This window comes from Rhopalosiphum padi, chromosome 2 (assembly GCF_020882245.1).
Source record: "Rhopalosiphum padi isolate XX-2018 chromosome 2, ASM2088224v1, whole genome shotgun sequence".
Lineage (NCBI taxonomy): Eukaryota > Metazoa > Arthropoda > Insecta > Hemiptera > Aphididae > Rhopalosiphum > Rhopalosiphum padi.
In genome coordinates this window covers 48,597,481-48,624,873 of record NC_083598.1, presented here as the reverse complement: position 1 = coordinate 48,624,873, position 27,393 = coordinate 48,597,481, and the positions used below count along the sequence as shown (strand labels likewise).

Here is a 27,393-nt window from a genome sequence, read left to right as displayed (position 1 = left end):
ACCAGTCGCTTCCCGTTAGCAATCTTAAAACTCTAGATTGGAATGTTTCAAGTTTCTGCCAACTTGAATTGGATAAGTTTGATGACCACACTGGAGAGGCATACATAATTATCGGTCTTATATACATATTATATATGTATAGTTTTGTTTTGAGAGGAAGCGGACTTAACTTATTAATGAGAGGAAATAGTGAGAATTTTGCCCCAGATGCTTTATGTAGCGTGGTTTTAATGTGGTTGACAAAATTTAGTTTTGAGTCGATAGTTACTCCCAGATATTTAACTGTATTTGACCATTTTATCTGAGTATTTCCAAAATGTAGTGTTTTGGCTTGGTACAATAATTTGTTACTGAACATGATTGCTTTTGTTTTGGATGGATTTAATGTTATTTTCCATTACTTGAACCAAGGAACAGCAAGGTCAATTTGTCTTTGTACTCTTTTTATTGCTGCATTGTTCGTAGCGCCGGTGGCGTTGAATACTGTATCATCCGCGAAGAGAGCAATGTTGGCTTCTTTATCTAGTGGCATGTCATTAATGTAGATAGAAAATAGATGCGGAGAAAGACATGACCCCTGAGGGACGCCTGCACTTACTTTTCTTGAGGCTGAAAGTAGGTCGCCTATTTTTACTTTGAATGTTCTGTCTTGGAGGAACGATCTAAGGATGTTGATAAGTTGATGAGGCACGTCCATGGTTAGTAATTTGAATAAAAGGCCTTCATGCCAGACTTTATCAAAGGCTTTCTGTACGTCCAGGAAGGTAGCCACTGTTTTTTGCCTAATATTGAGTTTGTTGGTTACTATATCTAATATATTTATCAGTTGTTCGGTCGTGCTGTGTTCTGCTCTGAAGCCGTGTTGTTCTAGACGGATTTTAGGCATGATATATATTTTTAATCTTGTTAGAAGAAGTTTTTCTAGTGTTTTGCCCATTGTATTTTGAAGAGAAATCGGTCTATTATTTGACGGCTCTTTGGGGTCTTTACCCGGTTTTGGTAACATTATGATTGCTGCTTCTTTCCACGCCGTGGGAAAGTATTCGTATCTGACGCAGGCATTGAATATTTGGCAAAGATGGTATGCGAGTTTTTTCTCACCATGTTTTAATGCGCAGTTGGAAATATTGTCTAGTCCCGGAGAACTTTTATTTGGAAGTCTTCGTATTGTTTCGAGTACTTCTCCAGGAGAGAAAAATATTGATTTTTTGTATATTGCCTCATCATGCTGTTTTAAGGATTCACGAACTACTTCGTCGTCCCAGCAGTGACTATCTAGAGTTTTAAACTGTTCTTCCATTGTTATTGCAAAAAGGTTGGCTTTGGATTCAGGGTCAAATTGAAGATTGTTATCACCATCTTGAAGCGGATGCGCTGAAGGCATTTTTCGGAGAAGTCTTCTATTCAATTTGTAAAGCTTTGACCATCCTTGAGCGTTGTTTTCTATTGATCCTAGAAATGTTGTCCATTCATTATCCCTATGTGATTGCAGCAGATCTCTGACAAGTGAAGTTTGCTTGTTCAGGACCTTTTTTATACTTGGGTCTCTGGACCTTTGCCAGGCCGCTCTTAATGTCCGTTTTTTTCTTAATGTGATTTTGAATAAATTGTGGCAGATCATTTTTCCTATCTTGAGCTGAGAATAAAGCTGAGCATTTTTCCAGTTTATCTGAAATGGTTGACGACAGTTGAGTAATCAGTCCATCGATCTGACTTGTTTTATTGATTTTTGGAAAGGTAAATGATAGATTTCCCATTTCTTCCGCGAATGTTTCCCAATTTGTTGCGTATTGAGGTTTAGGTGGATAGGTATGAGCTATGTTTAAGGAACTATCATTAAGTAAAGGGGTATCGTCAGAAGATAGTTCTTGTGTGAGGTTTTCTAGTACATAACTTATTTTTCCCGTTTTCATTATTGCTATATCGAGTACGTCAGGATAGTGTCTGATGTCCGTAGGGTATCTTGTTGGCGTAGTAGGGGCGGCTACTGTTATGTCGATTCTGGAGTTGAGATATTTGGTTAGAGAAATTCCTGCTTGGTTTTTTATTCGGCTGTTCCATGCTCTGTGTTTTGCGTTTAGGTCCCCTGCTATTATCACATTCTGTTGGGTGTCAAGAAGATTTTCAATATCTTTAGTTTGAAGTGGAGTACCCGGACTTTTATAGACAGATACTAGCCGAATTTCGTGTTGACCTAGTTTTAGTTGAATTGCTGTATTAGTGATCGAATTAGTATTGATTTGAATTTGTATGTGGCTGATTTTTCGGTTTATCAAAACAGCTGTTCCGCCCGCTGGTGGGCGACCGTTGACCAAGGGTTTGTTGGTTGAGTACGTAATAAAGTTAGGTAGTTTGAATTGTTTATTGGATGATAAGCGAGTTTCATTTAATAGGATAATGTCAATTTTCTTTTCTTGGACTAAATTTAGAAGTTCAAGGCGTTTCCGATTTATGCCTTGACAGTTCCAAAACATTATTCTGGTATAATTCATATTTGGTTAAGTAAATTGAGTAGTAGTGGAAGTAGTGCCACTATGGTGTTTATGATTGTTTTCGCATCACTGTTCTCAGAGGAGATGTTTACAACTAAGTTTTGAAGTTGTTCGGAAATTGATTTATTGACTTTTGGTTTTGTACGTTCAGCATAGCTAGTGTTTGAGAGAGATGGTTTGATGTGATGAATCTGTCGCGTTAGTTTGAATTTGAGGTTGGATTTTATCGTGAGTGAGTTGGTTAAGTATTTTTGGCTTGAGTGAACGTCTTTTTTCTGACTCTTGTGTGATGGCTGGGCATTTCTTGTAATTTGATGTGTGGTCTCCATTACAATTTGTGCATTTTGGTTTTACATCAAGAGGTTTAGTGCAGTCTTTTGCTTTGTGTTTTCCAGCGCATTTAACGCACCTCGGAGAAGCGCCGCAGTGTAAGCTTGAATGGCCGAATTGTTGGCAGTTGTAACATTGAGCTGGTGTATTTGACTTATATCTTTCTATTTTTACTGTCATGTAGAACAGTGATCTGAGGTTGAATATCCCCTTATTTTCTGGTGTGTTTTTTAAAACAACCATATGAATGGGAAGTTTTTGGTCTTGTTTACCAAACTGTCTTACATTGGTTACTGTATAACCTAGATTAGTAAGTTCATCTAAAACTTCAGTGTCTGAGATTCCCCTAAGGAGACCTTTGATAACTATTTTTAGAGTTCTTTCGTCAGAGATACTGTAAGTATGATATTCGGTGTTCGATGTTGTTAGATATTTTTGAACTATTCGGAAAAGTTCAATGTCAAAGCACTGGAGTTTGATAGACTCAGGTCCAAAGGACTTTGCTTCCAATAAATTTTCTGGAATAGTAGTCATAAGTTTGCCCGCCACTTTTCTCCAGGCTGAACCTTTGAGAATTATTGGTGGGATTTTTGGGTTGTTTTTTGGTGGTTGGAAGGAAATAAAAGTCTCATCCGTTTTAGGTTTTGAATGTTGTGGTTGTGATAGCTGAGATGCGATTGAATTAGCGTTAAATAAACTGTTACCTGGTGTTGGTTCTACGGTGAAGTCGTCAAATTGTGAGTCGGAACTTGTGTCTGAAGATATAAAGGATTCGCCTGATAATGATTCGCTGTCCGTAGGACTGGGAGACGGTGGTTCGAAACATTGTTTCATGGAATTAACTTGAGGTGGAGGTGATTTGGGATCAGAACGGACTTTTTTAGCGCAATTCAGCGGCGGAGTCTTGTTGCGTTTCTTTTTATTTCCCATATTCGCACGATATCGGCAGATTGCGCGTAGAGACGACACGTGATGAGTGGAGCATGTGGCACGCCTGTCGGAGGCGGCGACTGGTTTCGCGGTGTGTGACAATACGAGTGTGTGCGGTGCGGCGGACGTGCGATACGAACGGACGACGAAACGGAACTGAATGATATGGCTGTGCCAGTCTGTGTGCTTTGCGTTCAGTTCGCCGCCGATTATGAATGGGCCACTGTGATTGGTTAGCGCATCTGGATCTGTCGATTTGAGTGTGGCACAGGGGCTTTTGTATACAGCCATGATTTGTGTGATTTCTTTACCGAGTTTCACATTAATTGTGGTTGAATCGAGTTCCGTTGGAATATTTATGTGTTGGTAGACTATTCCACGGCGGACAAGTACTGCGGTACCACCGTTCGGCGGTTGTCTTAGTAGTAGTTGACGGGGTCGTAACGATATACATGGAAGTTTGAGATTTTAAATGGTATTTTTGGGTTTGACAATACTCCATACCTCGTTTGGTGATACATGGGTTGTTGATGGGGGTAATTGTATGTTACGAAGTTGTTGAATGGAGTTTTCAACTTCGGGTAGTGTCGGACCCGGGTTGTTTTGAAATTGATCTGACATAGTATCTGCGAATAGCTCAGCCTTCGAGATTGGATCGTAGATTTTGGTTCCCTCTGGCGATTTTAGTGGTTGACAAGGTGGAGGTTTATGGAGAAGACGGCGGTTTAGTTTATATATAGATTTATTTTTGAAGTTTATTGTGGAGGTGAAAGCATGCCATTCTGATGTTCTATGTCGTGAAATTATATCTTTTACGTAGGACACCTGTGCATTGTAAAGTGTTTTTACCTTTGGGTCACGTGTACGTTGCCAGTTTTAACATAATAATCGTTTGGTGTCAATCTCGAGTCGAATATCGTCCGGTATCGATTTCAGAGGCTCTGGTTGGTTTACTGTGTAGGAACACTTTAGGCACTCTGATCGGATGGTCTTAGTTAGTTGCGTTATGTTTTTATTTATGTCCTAGATTCTAGAGATGCGCTTGTTCTAATTACACGAGGTGTTAATTCGATTTGAAACTTTCCCCAGTTACTTCGATTTCTAGCACTAGAGGTCTACATTGTGATAGTTGAGATGGTAGATAATAATTTTAATAGTTGGGGGTTATGGTCCGATGAGAAAACGAAGCTGAAAAAACGATGAAGAAGCGCAAGTCTTAGAGAAAACAATCATAGGCCATAGGTACGGAATGTCACGCAAATGGAACATTTAAAGTTTGTGCCACATTGAAAGTAATTTTTTATTATACATCTGATACTACAAAAATACGTAAAAAAATTGTATTTTTTCAATAATTAAATAAATAATTATAAATATACTTCGATTTTTTCCAGTTCTGTTAGCTTTGTATTGATTGAAGCTAAAACCGAAGCTTTATATATAGGTGTTGGAGCGATTTAAAGCAAAATGTCCAAATGTAAAACCAAGTTGATTTAGAAGTTGAACTTCTATATGCATTTTTATTGACATAATTCGAAGCAACCATATCATCATGTTGGTTTCATTACATACAGGTTTGTAATTTAAAACTTATGGAAGTAGCTCACTTGCTCACTGTTAAATCAAATATTATTACTCAGTGCCGCAACTAGAATTTTCGAGCCCTAGGGCAAAAGATTATTTAGGGGCCACTATCTAGCATTACTGCACCAGGGTTTAAATTAGTCTACAAATTTATTGGGGTCAGTTAGGTAAAATTCAACAAACAAACATAACCTTTATTAAAAAGTATTTCATACCTGTAAAACATGAATTTTAGTAAAGAACAACACTTTTTAATATCTATTATATTAATTTATTATAAATAAAAACACATGAAAGAATAAGTTCATTATAATAGAATAAAGTAATACATTTTATAAGAATAATATGATGTTAATATTTTAAACAAATTTCATCTTTCTTGCTTTCAAATTAGAGAAATCTTTAATTAATTTGTCTGTTTTTAATTCTGAAGTCCGCTTTTGTTCTATATTGAGTATAACAATGTTTGAAAATCGATTTTGGCTACAAGAATTTCTTAAATAATTTTTTATAATTTTTAATTTTGAGAATGACCTTTCAGCCGTTGCTACTGTAACTGGCAGAGTTAAAAATGTTGTACAAGTTACTAAAATTTCCGAGTAACTTGTTGCTATATCATTGGTAAGTATAAAATTGGCCATTTCATTTATAGTTGTTAAATTTTTATTTTTTATTAATTCTTTTAATGATAAAATCTGACCAGTAAAATCAGAACTAATGTCATCTTTATACGTTTGAATAAAATCATATGACTCCTTTACAATATTATCTTCTCTTAAACATATGAGATTATTTGGATTAAGAAAATCAAATGTAGTACATACATTGTCCATCGCTTTAAAACGAATATTAAGTTGCATTAAAACAGTATCTATAATAGGATAAAATACTTTAATTTTAAAGTTTTCTGTTGTTATAGTTAACCGCCTATCTCCATCGACTTCATCAAAATGTTTTTTTGCATAAATCTGACGAGGTTCAGTATATGTAACAGGTAAGCTCCATCTCAAACACAATGACTTGGCATTATTTACTATATCTTCGTAATTATTTCTTAATTCATTTATTAAATAATAAACATCTTTTAATCTGTCTCGTGCATTTTGTAGATTCATATTTTGTTGTTGTAACATTTTTGAAACACCATGAAGTGGTCGTAATATGTTTTCCCAAACACTCAACATCAACACAAATTAAAAAGATTCCATTTTTTTTTGTAAAGATTGAGCTTCACTTCGTTCGTCAGACTTCTTACTGATTAAACTTATGTTAATCAATGACTTAAGTACATCAATATATCGTTGTTTAAGGGCTGAGACTGATTCGTGTCTGGCTTCCCATCGAGTTGGACATATTTTTTTCAATACTTTCTTTCTAATTTTGCGAGCAAAATCTTCACTGAAAGCTAACGTGGCCCACTGAGGAGCGCTAGAACTAAAAAAGTTAAAAATAGCTTGAACAGTGGCAAAGAAATTATTTGCTACTTGAGTGCTTTTGGCTGCATCAGAAATAACCAAATTCAAATTATGTGCGCAGCAATGAACAAATGGTGCATTTGGTGCCACTGACATGATACGTTTTTGGACTCCACTATTACTGCCACTCATAACAGATGCACCATCGTATCCTTGTCCACGACAGTTTTTCACGTTTAGATCATAAGATTCCAAAATACTATACAACAGATTTTCATAGTCAGCAGCACCATGTTTTTTAATTCAAAAAAACCTAAAAAAGATTCTTTTATTTCAATAGATTTTTTATGGTAATCAATCACAACATAACGTAATACAACACTTAATTGATCTTTTTTTGTAATGTCTAAAGTAGAATCCATTATAATAGAAAACAATTTTGAATCTTTAATTTCTTTACATAATAAACGACGAAGTTCAACAGCTAATAAATCTATAATTTCGTTTTGAATTTTCCAACTTAAATATTTTGTTTTTAGACTCATTATTTAACAATTCATATAAAATTGGATCAAATTCTGATATCAGTTTGACAGTTCTTATAAAATTACCTTCACTATTGGATTTACTTTTTCCACTACCTTCGTTTCCCCTGAGTGCTGTATTACCTTCAGTCAAGTACAAAATTATTTTGATTATTCGGGTTAGTACATTTTTCCAAAAATCTGCTTCTTTAGAAATTTGTTCTTCTGTATGTCTATTTATAGTTTTATTCTCTGACCAATGAAGTCGAACACTACTGGCATAAATATGTGTTTGGGATTTTTCATGATCATTAATTTTGTCATTCATGTGATGCCAGTCATTTATCCCTACAATCCAATTGTTTTTAAATTATTTTTGGCTTCTGTTTGCAAACAACCAACACGTCCCACAATACACACGGTTTAATAAAATAGAATAACAAAGCCATAATCGAGGAATTTGTAAACCTGATTTTGTTGTCATATTGTAATAACTGGCTGAAAATTTTCTTAAAACTCCACTACTATCTGGTGAGTAAGGAAAGTTAATAATAGGTCTACATGGACCATAACTCATTATACTGTATTTCATATCACTGCTTATAATATCTTTAAAATGTCCACGGTCAGTAGGATATTCAGTTGAAAAATCTAATCCTAAAAAATTATTAATTTATTGATCATATTCTATTTAAGCCTCAAATAAATTATCAACATTTTCTATCATTTTCATATTATATGTTTTTCTACAATATTTTTTACTGATGTAAAATTGTTCTTTCCAAAACAATCATAAATACCTTGTGTTAGCTTATTTAAAGGTGGATCTTCTTCATTGCACAGTTCTAATACATTTGTAATTGAAGTAACAGTTTGATTTTCAGAAATAGTTTCACAAGCTATAATAGTTGAATTTTTAATTAGCAATAAGTATCACATGGTGACCATCAACTAACACATAGTTTAATAAAAAAAAAGTACTAGAAAAATAAATATTGTTATAGTTAAGTATAGTCAGTAGGTATAGGCACCTACTATTTATTAATTATTTAATAGTAAAAGGTAGGTAATAAACTAATAAAATGAAATTATTAAAAATGTATACAAAATGATTATGTATTTCTTACTAACCTATCAATTTCTATATTAATTATAGTTTATTATACAACCATATAATTACCTTGGGTTGACGTTGACTCAATTTGAGATGAACTATCTTCTAATTCTACAGATTTCGAGTTTGAAGTAACAGTTTCAGAAACTGGAGATTGAATAAATGACAAAATACTTCTATTCCCTTTAATAGATTTTTCTTTCTGTTTCAATATTTTTCTTGCTCCACCGGACAATCTAATTTTTTTCAACGGTTGTTGAGAAGATTCCATTATTAATGTACAAGTGTACAACATACAATAATAATGAAGAACAGAAGTCAAACTAGCCACTAAGTAAATAACTAATAACTAATAAGTTACATCGGTACTCGCACAGTCGCACCTCGCACTGCTCGCTGTACGCAAATGCCAAATGAAGAACGCGATGATTTTGTTTAATATTATTCCGAGTGTTCCTACAACGCTAGCCACACTTGTCTTGCAGTCGTAATATTATTCATTTATACACAATATTAATAATTTTTATATAGGATTATCAGCGCGTGGCATACTGGCGTCACAGTCAAAACAAACAAATCGCTAGATAGGCCGTTGTGGTGACGTAAATAGCGGGATTCTCGTTAAAATTCCAACAAAATTCCAGCAACAAATTTTTGTATCGGGAGAAACTTCTTTCTACGTCAGTAGTTGTTATTGGCGCGTACTTGAAATAGATTAAATCGTTGTTGGTCAAGTCTTCTGGCAAGCCCTCCATTGACTGTATTTCTCCACTTAGAATTTTTGATATACGAAAAATTATTTGATATCCTTCATTTTTTTGTAAAATAGTTTTGAATTTCTGGTTTATTAATATTCCATTTTGTCCCGTAATTTTTTCTATTTTAGTTTCAACGTTTTTAACTATAGATAAAGCTTCGATTAATGGAACATGTTGGGTTTCGTGTTTAGTGATTTCTGCTGGTATGAAACCATAATTGGAATGAATGAATGCCAAGTTGGTTTCCATAGAACTATCCGACAAAAGATGTTGAGCGTGTTCAATAGAAATAGCATCATTTGAATTTAATAATTGTATTACTTTTTTTACTTCTACAAAATGTTCACAATAGTAGGACGCGGCATTTATCCATGTCCCCCATCGGGTTATAATGGGCTGAGGAGGTAAATTAATACCTGGAGCTTCTTCTTTAAACAATAAAATACGGTTAGGAGCCTTTAAAAATATTTGTTTTACTTTGGCGATAAGCTTATCAATTTTTGGAAAATTACTTCTTATGGTTTCAGCGACTCTATGTATACCGTGAGCCAGGCAAGTTATGTGCACTATTTTAGAATATAAAACTTTAATTGTAGAAGCTGCTTTGACCATATAAGGGGCCGCGTCAGATAAAAATAACAAAACGTCATCGTGACGTATTCCATTGGGCCATAATATAAACATGGACTTGTCAAAAAGTTTGGCTATTGTAGAATGGTTAGCTTTTTCAAGAATAACCGTAGTGAGTAAAAATATCTTACCAGGTTGATCAAATTCCAAGGTTCCGATTACAACGTTAGCTATGAAACGTCCACTTGTATCTGTTGTTTCATCTATAGATACCCATATTTTTTTACCAGTTACATAATTTCTGATAATTTTCATAGTATCATCGTAGCAATCATTTACATATGTTTTGCGTAAAGTAGTAACTGTTGGAATTTCTTTTCCAGTGTATTTTTCCAAAAATGACCGGAAATGTATGTTACTAATTTTATGTAACGGAATATTACTTGACATCAATGCTTTACACATATCAAACGAAAAATTTGACTTTTTTGTATTTGTTACTAATTGTTGAACTTGTGACTTTGTATTGTTTTTCTTATTTACTGCCCTAGAATGTTTATCTGTTTTTAGATGTTGTGTCACAATATATCGTCTATCGGCACATACTTGCACTTCACACATTTTACAAAAGAGAATACTGCCATCAGAAGAAAATATAGCGTCACCAAATTCTGATACGTAATTTTTTAAAATGGCTGATTTAATCGGTTTGACTTTTGGCATTTTAACGGACGAAATAGACGCGACACAAGTATAACGAACGACTACAGTACGTGCCACAAAAACGTGCGGATGATTTTTGACGATAATAAAATAAATAGACGATAATATATGTTATTGAGGGACAAGTTTTTATCTTAACGACCAAAATGCGATAATCGCTCTATAGAAATAATAAGTAGGTATTACAACAAATATAGAAATTTGTTCACTGCTACGTTTAGTTACTTTTAAGTTATATAATCTTAAATGTAAACGAAAATTATCAAAAATAGTTAAAATTGCAGTAAAATTAAAAAAATCACCAAAATTGCATTTATTGCAATATAATTTTTTTTGGTTTAAATTAAGAGTTTAATGAAACATATTTTAAGCTCACTCAGCAATAAATATAACCATTTAAAAAAAACATGCAAATGCAACAACTTCACTGCCCTAATAATAATAAATCAATGCCGGACTACAATATTTTAATAATTACTGTTATAGTACAAACATTTTTAAAATAAATTTTATCTTACACAGTATACACAATTGTCACAAATTCTCACAATACAGTAGGTATTGGGTTTATAAAAATTAAAAATTGTGAAAATTATAAATAGGGACCACAAAATAGGAATGGAGGCCGTTCCCGGGGCATTGCGGATGTTGCGGCACTGTTATTACTTAAAAATTATATAAATCGGTATAAAAATATGATGATAATGATGCAATTAAAATGTAATTCAAAAATTAACTTAAATGAAAAAAAATAACGTTTTTAAAACAATTTTAGGAAGGATTGCAGCATTAGCATTATCAACCAGGTCACCAAAATTGAAAGGGGTTTTGCAGATGTAAAAGATATGGTCAAGCTAACTAATAATGTTCAACTGGCAAGATTTTGTACATACTGTTTTAGGTTAAATATAATTAATAAAAATCAAAATATATTAATTTTAGTATTTTCTTTAAATTTAAATAGTTTTTGGATTATAAGAATGGGAGCAGAATCCTTTTCAGTTCATGGACAATCACACCGTACAAATAATGTCAAAAGTTTTCATTCATCACTTAAACAAACTTTTCTGGTACAACATTCAAACCTTGGGACATTTTTAAGTAAATAATACAAATTGCTTGTAATTATATGTAATAATAAGTGATTATTTTAAACATAAATTACATTCTATTGTATTACAGTGTAATCTCTTTGGTAAGGGACAGAATTGATAATATAATCCGATTGATAACACTAAACAAAAGTTGAAAAAAAATAAAACATACTTTAAATAAAAAAAAAATTACATAATGTATCAAATTTAATACACACATAGTTATTAACAACAATTGTTATTTATAAATGTCCTACTCGTAGGACCTCTCTCATTTCAAAAGTACTTGTAGGTTTTTTAGTAGGTATACATTTGTGGCTAAAGCTTAATTTCTTCAAGTTTTTTTTTTTTTTTTTTTTTATTAAAGAAATAACCCTCGGCAACTTGGCCATTGGGATAATATACATTTTTTTTTTTTTACAAATAGATTTTCAATAAACATATAAACATAAAGGTTTGATAACAACAAATGTGTAGACTATGTTATATGAGCATAATAATTATAAGGTTGTGTATTCAGATGGTTAAATAAGTTTGTCCAATCCTGTCTCCTGGAGGAACATGAATATGTCAGGCGATGGCAAGACTGGTCCAAGTATATCGTATAAATCGCTGGATAGATGATTGTGGTTCCTTGCGTCAAGGTATGCAAAACATTCCGTGAGAATGTGTTTTATTGTTAGTGCGACCCCACATGTCGTACACGAGGGAGGCTCATCTCGGGACATTAGATAGCCATGGGTTATTCTGGTGTGACCTATTCTTAGCCTGTTGATGATGATCTCCTTTTTCCTGTCGCTATGATTGTTAGGCCAGTGGAGAATAGTTGGTTTAATTTCATTAAGTTTAGTTTTTTGTTTTGCCCATGTATTTTGCCAAGCTTGTATTGATATATGTTTTATTGTTCTTATGGTATCTTGAGAAGCAGTGAGAGGAGTGATATCAAGGGAAGTTGAGGAGGCTGTATGCTTGGCTTGTATATCTGCTTTTTCATTACCTTCAATTGAAGAATGGCCAGGTATCCACATTATTTTGACCGCGTTCCCTTTGGAGAGATGGGAGGAAATGAGGAGGTGGATTTTCTTTGCAATGTCATTAGGCTTATGTGTGTTTGCTATGCTAGAAATTGCACTTAAGGAATCACTTAAAATAATAAAATTTTGATTTTGTTTTCCGAGTGCGTACTCAAATGCTTTTAGAATGGCAATTGCTTCAGCTGAGTATATGGAGCATTCTGTTGGAAGTTTGTATGTTATTACCTCATCTTTGTGAATAATGGCGATTCCCACATTGTTTTCCGATTTTGAGGCGTCAGTGTAGATTTCAGTATAGTTGGAATATTGCGATATTGTGCTCTTAAAGTTTTGGATGTATACCTGTGAGCTGGTTGAGTTTTTAGGAAGTTCAGCAAGACTGGTATCAATAATATTCGGAAATGATGTCCAAGGAGGGATGACAGGGAGTTGAGATGTTAAAATATTTTTTAGATTGATATTATTTTTTTCAACGATTGCTAGTAAGGAAGGGTAAGAGTTAAGGGAAGATATCATTCTGTCTCTGGCAAGTTAGGTAGCGAAAATCATTGCAATTTCTTGACGTTTTATATCGAGAGGCATTATGTTGGCTATGTTGAGTAGACTATCAATAGGGCTGGACCGAAACGCTCCAGTTGCAAGTCTTGCTCCGGCGTTATTGATCGTGTCTAACATTTTTAGAGCATTTTTATTAGCATTAATAAGAAGGAAAGCATTATATTCGAGTTTAGATAATATAAGAGATTTATGTATAATAGATAGAGTCGAAAACGATGCTCCCCAGCTTGTGTGGGCTAACATTTTCAATATGTTTATTCTTGATGAGCAGGCTTTTTTTAATTTTTTTATATGAGGAATCCAGTTATTTTTCGAGTCAAATGTAATTCCTAGTACTTTAGCTGTGTTATTATTGGGAATTAGATTATTATTCATATTAAGTTTTAATTTGTTTTGTTTCCTTTTTCTTGTGAATACTATGCATTGAGATTTGCTTGCCGAAAATTTGAATCCAGTTGTGAGAGACCATTCGTGGAGGTTATAAAGTGTTCTTTGTAAATTTGACTGAACGGTACAAAGTTCTGAGCTTCTACACAAGATATTAAAATCGTCGGCATATAGTGCGCATTTAACGGGGTTGGTTATTGATTTAGTTATATTGTTTATAGAAATGAGAAAAAGTGTGACGGATAATGTTGACCCCTGTGGCACACCATTTTGTTGGTAATAGTTTGATGATAACCGCTGATTGACTTTGACATGAAATGTTCTATCAGACAGGAAATTTTTTATAAAATTAAGCATGTTTCCCATAGATAATATTTCTTTGAGGTACGTGATAATGTGTGGTCGCCAGGCAGTATCATATGCCTTGGCTATATCAAGGCATACCATTCCCAAAGTTTGATTATTCTGAAAGGTATTTTCAATCTCAGATTGGATTTTCATTAATGAGAGGTGTGGCCGCGATGATGCCTGAAACCGTTTTGGTCTGGGCTTAAGTAATTTATTTTTTCAATGAACCACACAAGTCTTAAATTAATTATTTTTTCCATAAGTTTGGACATTGTGTTAAGAAGTGAAATAGGGCGGTATCCAGATGTACTAAATTTATCTTTTCCTTCTTTAGGGATGGGTATAATGAAGCTGTGCTTCCAATTAGAGGGAATGATGCCGGAGCTCCATATTAAATTAAATATTTGAAGTAGGTATGTTTTTGCATTCTTAGGTAAGTTATGAATAAAGGAGAATGGTATACCATCGGGTCCAGGACTTTTGCTGTTACATTTCTGAAGTGCTATTTCGAATTCAGAGGTCGTTATTGCTGAGTTGATGAGTGTTTGATCGCTATTATTGTTCTGACATATGTACGTTGTGTCTGGACTATTTTTTTCTTCTTTATTTTTTCTGAGGAACTCTAAGTCATAATTTTCATCACTACTATTGTCAAAAAAAGAAATGGCTAATTTATCTGCAACGGCTTGGGCGTCTGTGATAAGTTTGTTATTTTCTACTAGATATATATTTTTATCTCTGCTGATGCCTTTTAAGGAATGTATTTTGTTCCACGTTTTTTTAGGGTCAGAATGTGTATTTATTTCGGAGACAAACAATTTCCATGAGAGTCTTTTATGTTTGTTAACTAGAAACCTGGTTTGAGCTCTTAGCTTTTTGAGAGTTATAAAGTCTGAGGGATCTTTGGTTGTCTGAAATTTTTTTAAGGCTTTCTTTTTTTTGTTTACCAATTCACTTATATCTTTATTCCACCATGGGACACGGTGTTTTTGGAGGTTTAATGTACATTCTCCGATTGATTTTTTGGCGGCTGAGATTATAATGTCTGTTGTCAGAGTAACCATTTGTGTAGCATTATCATTATTAAAATCCAGCATGTTTGTATCCTCTTCAATTAAAGATGAAAATAAGGGCCAGTTGGGATTTTTTAGGTTCCACAAGTTGACTGAATCGTTTTCACGGTTTAACGTTTTTTTAATAGGGTCATAAATCTTAATTAGTATGGGGATGTGGTCGCTGCTAAATAAGTGAGGAAGCACTTGCCAATCGAGTTGCTGAGCTAACGATGGGTTAGAGAATGTTAGATCAATAGATGAGAAAAGACCATTTGCTGGGTTGAATCTGGTAGGATCTCCATTGTTGAGAATAACTAATCTGTCGTCATCTAATATTTTTTCTATGATTTTTCCTCTGTCGTCCGTTTTTTCCGAGCCCCAGAGCTCGCTGTGGCAATTAAGGTCGCCAGTTAAAATAAATGGGGTGGGAAGTTGCTTAATAATATTGTCTATTTCTTCGAGAATTAAATCTGTGTGATTAGGTATATAAATATTGCATATGGTAATTGTATTATGTGTTAAGAATGAGGCAGCTACTGCTTCCAAATTGGTTACTATCGGGACTTCTTCACTAGGGATAGAAGTTTCAATGAGTATAGCTACCCCACCAGAAGCACGACGACAGTCATCCCTATTTTTATTATAACAACGAAAATTTTTGAAGAGAGGAGTTTGATTTCCTTTGAAGTTTGTTTCTTGGAGACTCAATATGTTGGGCATAAAATCCCGTATGATAAGTTCAAGTTCACTGCGCTTTTTCCAGAATCCGTTAAGGTTCCATTGAATTATATTTATATTTTGTACGTTCATTATATTAGAGGTGATATTGTTTGTGAGAGATTTATTTACAGGTTAATTTGTGAGGGTTTATGGTAGAGGAAGGAATTTGAAAAGTAGGTTTGATGTTTTTGATAGTTTGGTTTTCATTGGACGCTCGGTGATTAAGGGGCGTATATTTTCCAGTAATTCAAACATGCTGGAAACGTTTGAGTTAATCTCTTCACATAATGTGTGAATGTTTATTTTGTTATTACCAATGTTTTCCAAAAAGAATTTAAATTGTTCCATTGTAATTGAAGTGTTCTCGGTGTTGGCGAAAAAGGCGACAGCTGGCTTAAGCATGGAATCTATTTTGTTATCCTCCAAGGATGTGAGCGAGTTGGATCTCGATTTAATTTTTGGTTTTTTTTTGTCAGGTTGAGGGATAGGCATTTTATCGTCAGATGTTGTTGGTAAGTTAGGAGATTTTGGCGTGTTCGTGTCGGATAAAGGTCTTTTTGACAGATTGTAGGACGATGGTTCTATAAGGGTTTGTTCAGTTTTATCGTGCGTAGGGGGTGCTGAAGGGGTTTCATCTTGGTTTTCCACATTCCAGTCCATGATGTTAAGGAGGGTAGATACATTTGTTGGAAGTGATGGGTGATGTGTATCTTCTTTATCCGTCGTATCGTGTATTACAAAGTGTTGAGATGATTTAGTGTTCTCTGTACTAATAGTGACTTCTTTTTGAGGGTTTTCATGTGTAAGTATGTAGTTGGGATTGTGTGGAGGTAGGGAGTTTAGATCGTTTATAAAATTTTTTTTACATGTGTTGGATGTATGCCCAGTAGATTTACATGTATAACAGGTTATTGAGTCATCCGTAAGGAATATTCGAAATAGGGAACCATTTGAATTAATTATGAGTGATCCAGGGAGTTTAGGTATATCTTCGTGATTTATGTACATTTGTCTTCTAAAGCTGAGTATGTGTTCATATCCTTCGATATTTAACCCGGCTTTTAAATAGTTTATTTGAGATGTGGGAGTGATATTAATGCCTCTAAGTACATTAAGTATTTCTTGGTTTGATATAGAAGGACAAACGTTAGAGATAATTATTCTCTTTGCTGGGTTAATTAATCTACGAAGTTGTATTTCTTAATTATTTATTGTAATTGATTTAGTTTTTTCCATTAATGCGTCTAGTGTACTTTTGTTTGATAAGAATATGCAAAAACGATTATTGGATATTCTTGATACGAATATTATGTTTTTTGGAGATACAATTTGTCCTATGGCTAAAACATAATCTTTTTGAGGAACCCCGTCGATGGAATTGAATACTAGTGCTTGGTCTCTTTTAGGTGTAATACAATTAGCAGTTATTGAGGCGAAATTTTTGTAAGTGGTATTTGATGGCGTAATGATTGTTTGGTTTTGGTGCGTGTTATTACTTATATATTGTCCGTCTTGGTTGTTTATAGACGTAGTGGAGATAGCATTGGAACAGGTAGAGAAAGAGTCGGTTATCGCAGTAACGGGTGCGGCGGCGGCAATTGTGTTGTTGATTAAGTGTTGCGAAGGGGGAGAGGAGGTGGACGTTTTATGGCTGGCAGCGAGACGGGTGTTATCTTTGTCATTAGCGACCGTTTGACTCGGAGTAGATATTTTGCAATGTGAGTTTATTTTAGGTGATTTAATTGGCGTAGGGATTTGAGGTTTTTGTAATGAAGTATTGGTCTGACTACGATTGTTCATAGTGTGAGGTGAAGGGTTAGTGATGGTTTTTCTGGAAGAAGTTGAGGTGTCAGGCATTTTGCCTGTTTGCTTTTTAGAGTGCATTACAGGTCCTACGGTATTAATTAATAATGTCCATATTACCTGTATTGGCGTATTGTTGCGAAACTACTAAATGCTTATCGGGAGTTGATAAAACGCACTGGCGACACACGTGTTTCACAGTCGGATGTCAAACACGTACTGTTTCTTCAAGTTTATATGTTTGTAATAAAGCATGTAAAATATCTTCTTCGGTAAAATTTGATGTGATTGATATATTTTCACCATTTTCAACCAATTTTTAAAATCTAAGTCTATTTCTTCATATTCTTCTTCTTTCTCCTACAAATTTCTCGTACATGATGATTTTATGACCTCACACTGATAATATTACGCGGCGTATTGATTATAAAAACCGACATTATTTACACATATAAGTATACATCCGGCCTGTACTTAACATTTTAGAGAAGAATAAACGATTGATAATATTAACCATGATTACAATAAGCGGCGACCACTGTATATAATTTATACCTATTGTATTATTATTTATCACTTTTTATTCAAAGTATCATGTTTATTTTAAGTTAAATAACTAATAAAAATGTATTGTTAATATAGACCATCTGAACAATATAGTGATCAAACAACTTAGTACTACCATTGGATAACTGGCTAGAGGCTTACAAACAACCAGATCTACTAAATTTAAATACATTTTAAATTCAGTGTGAATAAAAAATTCTACAGCTCTTTAAGCAATTGAAGATTTTTTATAGTTAAGTAGTTCTTTATCCTATGTTCTCATTATTTGGAAAGAGAATTAAATTAAAAAATTAAGCTCAAAGGTATGTTTAAACAACAGATTTTAAATCTAATTAGTAATAAAAATAATTGTGATTAGATTCAAAGCCAACATTTCTGTATTTATAATGTGAGGAGTTCAATCACATGTAGGGTTATTAACAAATTCTAATTTGTTTATCGAATTTTTATTTCTCTAGAATCTAGATTGATTGATACGTTTGGCAATGAATACATCTAAATATCTGTATTTTACGTATGTTAGACCAAGGCAGGAGCAATCTATATTCAATACGACAATACCCTTAAGAGGATGTTATACCCGCATGTGTTGTATTTGTCTTACTAATGTAGATCATAGCAAATTTGTGTTCAGCAAAACACATTTTGTGATGTTAGCTTTAATATTAGAGTAAATTTACCTATTATCAAGTTTAAAGGTAAGAAAATTATCTAGAAAATGTCATGATTTTATTGATATTATCATTTTAAAGTAAGTTATGATTTTTTTTAAAGTTATATAATATTTTACATAGCTATAACTCACTTTAAAATGATAATATCAATAAAAGCATGACATTTTCTAGATAATATTCTCATCTTTCTCTCCTTTAAATTTGATAATAGGCAAATTTACTCTAATATTAAAGCTAACATCACAAAATGTGTTTTGCTGAACACAAATTTGCTATGATCTACATTAGTAAGACAGAGACAGTACATGCGGGTATAACGTCCTCTTAAAATATATTATCATTTAATTATAATATTCTAGTCAATTTATAAAATCTAGTCTAGATAATATATTTAATACCATTGAGAACTAGGCTTGTGTAATTTTTAGGTCTTCCCAAATATGTAACTCATATTTAAACAAATAATTTTGTTTTTTAGTATTCAAAATGTAGTTATTGAAGATACCATGCTGCTTTATTTAAATTTAAATTTCCAATCTACTTTATATCTAATTTTAATTCCTAAATTACTAATAAGTTAATTATGAATATTATTCATTATTAGATTATAATAACACAAACTTCATCATTCCTGAGGATGGAAGAAATAGATATTTGGCAAAATGTTGTAAGTGATGATTAGAAATAAATTGTATTTTTGTAAGTTCTTCAAAATCTGCATGTACCGTATCCTCAAAGAGATGAAGACACTATCTGTATAGTTTGTAGAATGGCCCAATGGCGCAACCAAGGGAGAATGTTTTGTGTGTCTGGACACCCCCTTTGAACCATAACTTAAGTCCATAGCTAGTATACTTACAAATTTGGAAATTTATTGGGGAACTACTGTATACGCTACTGATGGACATCCCCCTTGAAAAAATCCTAGTTGCACTACTGAAATGGCCCCAAGGACACATGCACTTATTCCTTGTGGACATTAATAAATGTTGTGCATTGATAAACATTATGATGTTCAATTTGTAAATTATTTACGTATATAATAACCAAGTTAAAAAAAAAAATTGTTAATTATCTAATTATTTAATTTTTATTACCTAAAGATGTAAATATGAATTATTAATATATGTATTATTATGTATGAATATTGTTATGTAATTTAAATAAATGTTACCTAATTTTCAAATATTTATTTAGAGCTTTTATGTTTGTCAGTCCAATCACATTATTCACTTCTTACCATCTCCATCTCGCATACTATGTTATATATGAAACTAAACAGCATAAGAATGAATGGATTGTTTCTAATTAAATGACATATTTATATTTATTATATGACAAACCAACCTATAGATCATAAAAATTGAAATATTATTTTAATAAATACAAAATAAAATAGATTTTGGTAAATAAGTTAGTTTGTATTTTACAATAGTGTACTGGTTGCTGCATATAGGATTTAGGAGTATAACTAAACTATATATCTAGACACTGGCATAGGCATTAATGTTAATAATGTTGTAACTTTATAATATATTTATTTATAATTTAAGAAAAAAAATGTTTCACTTTTTTAATAATGTTGCAATTTTTTTTTTTGAACTTTTTAGACGATGCTCACCTGGCCACAAATGTGTTTCATTAGTATGTGAATCTGAACAACTAATTTTTATCATGTTATAAGACATGTGTATAATATATATTTTTTAAATTAATACTAGCTATTTTAATAAATGTATGTTCATAAATGTTATATAACATTTGAATTGAATACTTGTAGTAAATAAATAATTTATTTCTAACTATTTATTTTACTTGAATCATACTTTATACACACACGATTGAATTCACTAATTTTTTCTTAATGGGTATATATTTTAAAATACAATAAAAGGCAATTAATTAATACAATTGCAATACAACTATACTTTTCTATAGTACCTATAACATTATATATTATGTATCAATTGACTTTTCGTCCGTATTATATTGAGCTTTACACCAATTCATAATGTCCAAATCGTTTGCTTCTAAAAATAATAATAAAAATGAGATTACATTTTATAGCCTCTAGAATTATTAATATGTTTTATTATTAAGCTAAAATATAACTAAACAAATTAACCAATAAAAATATGAATATGCTGTCCTTATTTTTTTTTAGCTTTCTATTCAATTAAGAAAAAACATTATTTTGAAACATTTTTCCGGTGTATTTATAAATCACATGCCTGTCACAGAATCGTAAATTTCACTAAAATTACATTGGGTACTTTTTAAGAAAATTCAAATTAATCTTTTGTCATATAATAATATAAAAGCTCTATGCGTAAAAACAGTAAAATAGAAAATTAGAAATTAAAAATATTTGAATTTTAAATTTAATTTATCGAAATTACAATACCTACACAATTTTAGTTTAGTTAACATGAAATTATTATTTATTTTTTGTTCTGATGTAGATACCAATGCAAACGTATATTAAGGTATTTTGTACTTAGGTACAATAGGTACTTTCATAAAGATTATTTATTATAGTTTTAGTTTAATATAATGTAAAAATTAAAATTAATAAAGAGTTTTATAATTATATTGTACCATTATTTTATTATTTAATAGTAAACAAATAAATATTATCATTAAGAGGCCGTTCTGGTAAAAGTGAAACGTATACAACGCTCAAGAGATGGCGTTGAATTTCATATCGCCGCGGCGGCGGTCACCCGTAACCACGCCCACTTTTACCAAAGAGGGGCTACGCGCAATAGTCTCAGGAGCGGCACATTATTATTTCTCGGACCGCCGTCTAGAACGTTTCGCGTCAATGCTATTTTGTATTTATATTACTGGGGTAATTTGAAATTTGAATTTGATAAGCGCGCGCTCGCTTGCGCGTTCATAAACTAATTTTACGATATTATTTATCGTATTATTGATTGAAGTTTCTGTTCCCTAAATATGTATGGAAATACTTAAACTAAACTATAAAAGCTATTTTACAACATATAGTTATTATTTAAAAAACTACCAGTAACAATTTAATAATACTAATAATTTATAAATTATTGCCATCGATTAATATAACGTTATGAATAAAATATAATTACAATTTAATTTATAGTTATAAATATAATAAATGTACATACAAATTAAACAAATCAATATATTAATCACTACATTCATTCATATAAATAAATACATACATTATTAATTTTGATGGTTTTAAACCATTTCATGCTACAAATTCGGATAATTATTGTTTTTTTTTTATGACACTGAAAGTTTATTATTTCCAACGCATCAAACTCTTGATTTTTAATGTACAAGTACCTATAGCTGTGTTTATGAGACCGAAGTATTAAATTATATGGGTAGGTAATGCTAGAAAAAAGTCTTGCCAAAAAGTTTGATACATAAATGTGTCCACAAGTATAGTTAATATAACTATTGCAACGAAGAATATCCCCATCATTAGCCCCAACACGCCGTAAATCAACCCCATAATTTAAAAAATTTGTCTTCCACCATTTTTCCAAAAATGTTTTTGTCTATCAAATATTTAAATTGAATACCTTGGTATTCTCTGATACTAAACCTAAGAAAATACATTTTATTTATAAATATATGACCCGGAAATTCATGTATTAAAAATTAGTTAAAAAAGCATGCACTAATACACACTTAAAATCGTCAAAACATGTAGATAATATGTCTTTAATAAATATAGATATCGAATCGAATTAAAAAAAAAATACCTTTTAAATAATACGATTTTACTTTCAATTTATGTTTATTTAAAATGCAATATAATAATATAAACATTTGACAATTTTATACTTTTTACCTCGTACATTTAAAAAAAAAAACTAAACATATTATAGTTGAATAAAAAATGTATAAAATAATATAAATGAATGTACTATATGTATTCATAAATTTATCTCAAATATTAGATACCAATAGACGAAATTGGTGTGTATTTAAAATATATCAAATCCTATTTAAAAAAAAATATTTATTTTTTCATTATCTATCGAAATTTGGTAACAAAAATTTATTGTAATTGCTGAAAAATAGATTACCTATTATATACACTAAACGATAAAATTATTGAAAAATATGCAAAAAATTCAAAATAAAATGTCGTATTACGATTATGTTTGTCGTTTTATTTATTTACAGTTATAAATCTAAGTAGGTATGTACTTGTAAGCAAGTAAACATGAATCACTGTTAGGTATACTAATTTAATTTTGTCACACTTATTTTCTCATTAAATTTTTATTTTATTATGTTTACGTACGTATATGAATGTTTTTATTATTTTTATTTTTGTGTCTGTCATCACGTTTTAGAGTAGTAATAGTGCTTTGATTTTTGACTTCAGTCCCTCTTTGAAAAGGAAATTGAATCTAGTTGGTACTTTGTGGTCAAAAGTAAAATATGCTGTGTAGTAGTTTTCAAAAGCGTCAGGAAAAACCTTGAAAAAGTAACGGAAAAACGGGAATTTTTTTCTTGAAATATCGATAAAACAAATTCGGCTTTCAATAAATCTTTAAAATTTAATATAAGGTTTATTATAAGTTGTTCTTATGGTAGTAAAAAAAAAAAAATCAAAAATCGTTAGTCACATTTTTTGCTTATAAGCATTAAAAGTTCAAATGTTTACAAAATATATCAAAATTGCGAACATTTGCAAGACATTTTGAAGTTGAAAATTCATAAAATTTTTGTAATAATTTTTATCTAAGGTTAATAAACACAACAAAAGGTTATCCATAACTTTTTCTTCAAATAACTATAAAAAAAATTCCAGCGTCAATATAGAAAAATTTTTATGAGCATATGAAATTAATTTGTTTACGAAATCAAGTAAAATATTGTACATCACAATTATTTAAATATAAGTTATCATATAATATATCCTATACTAATTATCCTATAGACTTACAAATCATCTCCGTACGTAAAATGAATATATTAAAAACAAAAACCGATATCAAAAAAAAAAAATCAGAGTTCTTGAATGAGGACATTTTAGCAATTCGTATCCAAAACAATATTTTTATAAAACACGAATATTTTTTTTAATAATTAAATAAGGATTATATAATTTAATTCGTTTTTATTTTAATTCAATCCTCAAGGCACAATTCCAAAGGTATAATCACAGAATAGATTAAAGAATTTTCTGTGGTATAATCAAACCTGTTGTAGAACCTTTTTCTTAGGTGCTGATCAGCCCTTATCTTTGTGTGCAATAACAAATGACAAATAGACGAAAAAAAGTTTATCTTTACTAGTGATAACCCTGATATTGTCTAGATATGCAAATAAAAAAAAAAAGTGTGTAGTAGCAAAATTTACAAAAAAATAGTGACTGGTGCTAATACTTAACTATCGTGCGTTCATCATGGGAAACAATTAGGTAAACTTTAAATATTTTTAGGATTATTTAGTATTTAAGTCGATTAAATGCATAAACACAATTAAAGGGACTAAAATGAAGCTTAAACTTCAAATGCATTTATAAAAAATTGCGCTTATGTATTTTATATTTTTATACACATAAAAAATTAAGTTATTTAGGATCTTGTATTAAATGTTTAAAAATGTTGAACCATTTATGGAAGAAAAAAAATTAAATAGATGAATATTTGTCACGCCTATATAAGTAGTTCAAAAAGAGTTAAAGAATTTTGAAAATTGTATTTTATAATAAAAATAATAATATAAACATTTGGTGAAAATTTCAAGTATACATATATAGGTACCTACTGTTATTTTATTTATTTACGAGTATTATTTATTTTAAAAAATGAGTATTACAAAATATCAAAATTGTTTGTGAAGACATTTTTATAAATTTCTTATTATATAGTTTATATATTTTTGAGATTTTAATGAATTTTATCAAAATACTAACTTAAAACACTAGTAAAAAAATTCTGAAAATACATTTTTCGATATTTCGTAATTGAGAAATAAATAACTTATAAAGAGCATTGTTTTAAATTGTTTAAGCATTTTTACTTTGCGAATAAATTAAATTAAATAAATTCACTGACCAGGGCCTCAAAAAGGCTGAAAACGGCCCTGTGTAGAGCTTAACTTCAAATACATATTAAAAAAAAAAAATTGTGTCTAAGTATTTTTTTATAATAAATTGTATGATTATTAATATTTTGTAAAAAGTAATTCAATTTTAATTTAATCAATTTATATTGATTGCACAGTTAAATATGCCAAATTAACTTGTTTATATTTTCTATGAAGTTTAATTTGTATATTGTATTTGGTTTTCGAAGAATTTATAGTTTGTACCTAACTAAATTTTCATATGTGATACCTATTATTACTCTAAAAAAAAATTAGCAAAAGCCAATTAAATAAGTCAATGTGAATTACAATATGACATTGTGTTTCTTTTTATAAGTCCAGTGACTTCAGATTGGTATGGAGTTTTTGGGAGGAGATAGGTAATATCTAAATACACATTTTTTGGTAATTTTCAAAATTTTAGATCCTCAACATATTTTGGAAAATATAAAAACAAAAAAAGCGAAAATTAAAAAATGAAAGTAATAAATGAAAAATAAATAAAACCGTTTCTAATATTTAAAAAAAAAAATATATTATAACAATAATTAGCAATTACTACTATATATTATCATATTATGATAAACATATAATATTCTGATATATTATAACTACATAGCTTTATTATTTTAATATTTTATACGATTTGACGATTTATTTTGTACTCGAGTGCTTCTCATTCTCGTATCAAATGTACTTATAGTATATTATATTGGTTGTAAATATAATTATTTAATTAATAATTAAAAAAAAAAAATGTATATTGGTGTCAACTAGTTTTGTCATATTTTGAATTGGCTTAAATTTGTTTATTTGTTAATATTAAATTTAATAAATAAATAATCTGTAATAGACGTACCTACTAATTAAAAATAATTACAGTATTTGACTGATTTATGTAAATAATTAATATAATTAGGGATTTAAATCACTTATTATTTAGACTATTATAAGATATCGAGTTATATCGTAAGTACATTAATTACATTTGTCACTTTATTCAACAGGCTATTATTTATTCATATGTAACCGTGCAGATTGTAGGTACCTAAGGTGTTTTTTTTGTTATATCGATTTAAATTTCATATTTTTTTTTTTTCATATGTGGTTCAGCGTAAATAAAATTAATTAAATCATCAAATTCTCTTCAAGATTAAAAAAATAATTATTCAAATCGTACTTTTATTAAACAAATTATAATAATTTTATGATAACGTGAGATCTTTAATACGGCGTGCAGAATAATAATACACGAAATATAAAATTCGATATCGGTTAAAATATTATTCGGTCACCAACATAATTGTTATCGTATTGACAATATTTATTTATAAACTGCGATATGAAAACCAGTTTAAACCTATGGTGCGGTACGGCTGCAGTCGCGCGCGGGGTGGTGGCATGAACACTGTTCTCGAACGCTGCCGCTATACTTAGCAGAGCAGCACATGACGACTGTAAATTTATGATTTTTTAACCAAAAACATGTTTTCGTACTTCCCATTTTCCTCAGCTCTCAGTAGTCGTAGAAACATGATTTATACACCAAAATAAACTTGAGAAGTTCCTCTAGATGATCTCGTTCCAGATTTTTGATATCTTTTTTTTTCTATTTTATATGATTTTTTAAAAATGTTAAAAATTTTGAAAATTTCAAATGCAAATATCTCCGGTTTGAAAAAAAAATTCAAAAATCTGGAACGAGATCATCTAAAGGAACTTCTCAAGTTTATTTTGGTGTATAAATCATGTTTCTACGACTATTGAGAGCTGAGGAAAATGGGAAGTACGAAAGCATGTTTTTACGGTCGATTTTTCGCTACCAGAACGGCCTCTTAACTATTTTTCAAAAGAATACATACCATCTTTCATTTTTAGTATATACACTTTGAGATGAGCATAGTATTTGTTTTGAATATCTAAATAAATAAACATCTAAATCTCAAATAGTGAAAATACATTTAATTCTATTCCATTATTTATTTATTTTTTAAATTATTTATCATTAAAAATATTATGTTCAATAAAATAGACGTTTATTTTTTGTTTATGAAGTACATACACTATATAATACAGTGACATTATATTATATTATATATATATATGTTACATACAAAGTACAGAAATGTATATTTCGCAATTTGTACAGTGATTTTTGTACACATTGCGAATCGTACAATGTTGCTGTACAAAGTAACTAGATTGTACAAGTTACATTATTCAATTCGCGATGTGTACAATAATCACTGTACAAATTGTGAAATGTACAATGTCGGACTTTGTATGTAACATATATTACCGGAAAAATTTTCAACCATATTCTTCACATTTCCTGTAACAAATAAAATATACTTTATTAAATGTACTGCTTAGAACTAAACATTTTTTTTAATTCTAATGTAAGTTATCAATTCACCATAACAATAAAAATAGTATAATAATGAAGAATACAGTTTTATATATTATATTATTCAATACATTTTATATTGTTATTATTACTTGTATGGTAAGTTTGAACATTCTCTAATAAATTAAATAAAAATAAATTTAATTAACTGTTTTGCTTTGCCTAAAAAAATTGCTTCTTATGATTCAAAGTAGTAAGTACAATTTG

General features: G+C 30.6%; 1 long non-coding RNA gene across 2 annotated transcripts in view; it reads left to right on the top strand.

Annotated features, from left to right (window-relative positions):
* The window catches only part of LOC132922958 (uncharacterized), a 38,211-nt gene extending 18,378 nt beyond the window's left edge, over window positions 1-19,833 (top strand). Inside the window, exons 2-5 of one of the 2 annotated variants that reach the window (XR_009661075.1) lie at window positions 5,147-5,326; window positions 11,216-11,541; window positions 18,082-18,238; window positions 19,285-19,833. This is a non-coding gene — a long non-coding RNA (uncharacterized LOC132922958). Of the gene's footprint in view, window positions 1-5,146; window positions 5,327-11,215; window positions 11,542-18,081; window positions 18,309-19,284 lie in introns of both variants that reach the window. The other variant, XR_009661074.1, reaches the window with a different exon arrangement.
* Window positions 19,834-27,393: the final 7,560 nt, after the last annotated feature.